Genomic DNA, 3,984 nt, shown 5'->3' with positions numbered 1-3,984 from the left:
ACATAAAAAATAGAAAGAAATGATTTCGGTTTCAGCTTGGGGCCGTTTACCCTTCACATGCATGCGGGTTAGTTGAACGATATGGTATTAACTATACATATAAATATATGTTTCTATATTATATCTATATTTAAAATGTATACATTTTTTTGAACCCACCGAAACGAAGACCAACAATTCGAAAGTATTTCTACAGTCTTTATCCATCGGATCCTTCAGTATCCTCCATGATGTCATATTATCTCATACAATAATAATAATTGCATTGGCATTGCAATAACATGTCCTGTGGTAACAATTGTAAGAAACACAACGAGGAACTATTTATTTGTTGAATAATATGAAATGTATTAGTACATTACATATAATCATTAATTTTTCTATACTTTTAAAATCGTATATTTAACTTTGTGATGCTTATTTACAAAAGAACGTCAGAATAGCATATTATTATTTATATACATCCAACATCGCAGGCAAATTTAATTACGATTCGGTTTTGGAATAAATAATTGTCAGCGAGAACTGACTCGTCGTGCATTCGATACATATAAGTGTTTACTTCCAAACTACAAGACTTTGAGATTTATTATAGAAAATCGAACCAGATATTTCACTGACAGAATCCGTCGTATTTTAAGTCAAGACAAGATAAACCGTTCCACGGAAAAGTCTCGTCGACAACGAGCAATTATAAAAGATATATACTACGCGTACACGTACAACACACGCACTTATATAATATACCGTTGGGTTTATGCGAAGGAGCCAAAACTCGTATTCGAGTATGTTTTGCCCATTAACGACAATGTTACGTGCTATTGCTTAGCTCTCTCCGGTGAAGTGTTTTAGTTATACGGCTTCTAGTAAGAATTTATGAGCTGAAATTACGAACGAGCAAGTCTCCGAGTACGCGTGTGTATTAATCGTCGGATTTACAATGTTAGGTATATATACGCATAAGCTCGTGGAACCGTGGGTAAGGAAATCGGCAAAATGCGAGAGGGTTACATATATAGTGTAATAATATGTGGAGCTGGAGCAATTATGTATAATGATACTGTTAAAAAGATATATACTGAGAAAGAGAGAGCGAGAGAGAGGGTGCGAGGGAGTGAGAAAGAGGGAGAGAAGGAGCGCGTGTGTAGTCTTGTAAGGATGCAAAGTGAGATGAGTATAAAGGAAGAATCGAGGCGTGAATCGTGTATAATATTTAGTACTCGAAGTAATATTGTTTTACACGGCGGTAAATATATTTATGAGGACTTGCGACGCTTTTTGGGGGTATACATTAACGCGAGCGCGTAAAACAATCCGCACCACTTTTCGACACGGCCTTTGGTGTGACAAAGCTTTGATAATAACGCATTTAAAATCCGACGGGAAAACCGCCAAATTTAATTCTCTCCGAACCGGCCGCTAGCGGTATTGTCTCGCTTTATAGAAAACACATTTTGTATTATTATTATTATAATATTATATTATGCTATGTATATGCAGTTCAATTTACGCATATGATAATACTATTAGTTCGTCATATATATATGGTAAAACAAGTTTTTCACATATATCGCTTCATAGTCAACACTTGTTTTTACTGAGTGCAAATACTGTAGGTACCTATAGATATTGCAAGTATTTATTCACGATGACGTTTCACTAAATCTAATTTATGTATATAATACACTTACGATTTTACATAATCATACGAGTGTATAGTAAAACAATCCTTTTGAAGAAGCATTTATATGCCGCTCGAGGCTCAACGCCTATAATAAGTACTTGAAGTAATTTTTTTCTGCCATAATAGTATAATACTTAATATACTCTCTTCGTTTCAAGACGATAAATATGTGTGTGTGTGTGTGTATAATCAACTTGAGCATACCTTTACACAACGTCGTAAATTATTAACTTGTGTACATCGTATTTTTGTATCATTGATTAATAGTTACTCAAATACATGATTTTAAATATTTTCAAAATGATCGACAGAAGGAAAAAAAAGTTGGACCGGTCATCGAAAAGCGTGCGATGAGATTAATCGAGTCTGTTATTAAGAACGGGTGGACGAAGATAAATTACCCGTGAAACAGGAAACGGTTTGCATACGTCCGTACTTCCGGTCAACGAGAGCCCTATGTCAGCCTTTTCCGTAGGGACACTGCAACTTTTGATTGATGAGCAACGAGAAGAGTGCAGCATTTTTCATAATAATAAAATACAATATAGTGTATTTGTTGCAATAGGAGTATCATTTGTTTATCGCTATCAACTTGAAATCACAATTGACCATATTCATATTTTATTGATTGTTTCAGTTTTATTTCATAAAGTTAAAATGTATAATACTTGTATTTGTTGCTTCATATAAAATTTAAATGGTTGACAGTATCATTGTTGTGCGATATGTACAACTTTTTATAAGATTATCTACTGCAGTAATATTATATAAATGCATATTAATATTATATTTGTATTTTACACTTATTTTTTTTAATTGTTAAGAATTTTATACACCGTTTACAAAGGCACCCTATTAATAAGTTATAAGTTAAAATTAAGTTAAAAAGTTGATTTTATTTACACATTTTAACTTAATTAGCTACTTTTGGGTTTTTATTAATTTAACTCTTAACTAACCTTAATTGTTTTTTTAGCTAATATGAAATCCATTAAATTTTTAATTTAAAAATATAAACTAAATTATTTAACTTTTAATTTTATACTACTTTCAATCGATCTAGTTTTCATACTAAAAAACATTTTGGTTTTTATTTTAGTAATGAAAATTTTCAATAAAGTACTTATATATAGTAATACTGTACATAATATTGATTGGTTAAAAAAAATAAGATAGCGTAGTAGTATAATATTATTATAAACCATTTTTTTAAGTTTGAAACATGTATTGATTATTAACATTTAATACCACTAAAATATTAACTAAAAATTAAACAAACCTTTATCCTTTCCTTATATTAACTCAAAAATTCCAAACTTTGTCGTATATCAACCGAAGTTTAGTATGAAAGTGTATCGTCGTCACACTTGTGTACATTTATAGTGCACATAAATTTGTACTACACGGGTGAGAAAGTTGAATAAACGACATTCTCGACATTGGTGTCTTTTGATTTAAAACAAATAAAACTAGAAAGTAATAATCATTTAATATTATATTATTATATTAGCTATAAAGTGATCTGTGCCCCGCGAACCTTCGTACATCACCATAATATGATCGCTCGGCTTGCACGTCGTCGTCAAAGTTTAAAAAGTACCGGACAAACGCGTTAATTAAAATTACAGTGGCTACAAATCGGCTGTCAATTCCATATCATAACACAATAATTGAGATCTATCGTAGTGTATAATTTCGGAACGGCCATCCATTCATTTCTATTCGACAATTCCCACCCGTGTGTATTACCACCATATACATACACACACAACACACACACACACACACACACACACACACACACACACACATACACACAATATAATATTTAATAATATGCCTTCTATGATATATATATATAGAGGACCAACTCAAGCCGCCGCCGACGCTTCTGTTTTTCGACCCCCTTCGTCGAATTACGTGTGACGGGTTCAATTAATTACACGGTCCTGCACGGTATATTTGGTACAATAATGAAATGTACACATACGCACACATTGTTTAATACCTGTCCGTCAATAAATATATATAATGCTGGCCGCGCGTTGTTGACCCTGCAGTGGTCTGTATAATATGAAGTACACTGCTCGCTGTATTTGCTCGTCGGCGAACACACCGAAACTGATTCCCACGATTCCCAAGACCCTCCCCGTGACTGCTGAGAGCGAGGACGTAACGCGTGGACGTCAAAAAACAAAAACTTTACGCACGAGACAATAATTATGTATTATTATTATTATACTGTTAAACGAGAGTACTTTTTTTTCGACTTCTAATGTTATATGCAATTGCTTAAAACT

The sequence above is a fragment of the Aphis gossypii genome, chromosome 1 (genome assembly GCF_020184175.1).
Source record: "Aphis gossypii isolate Hap1 chromosome 1, ASM2018417v2, whole genome shotgun sequence".
NCBI lineage: Eukaryota > Metazoa > Arthropoda > Insecta > Hemiptera > Aphididae > Aphis > Aphis gossypii.
This window is presented reverse-complemented; position numbering follows the sequence as displayed.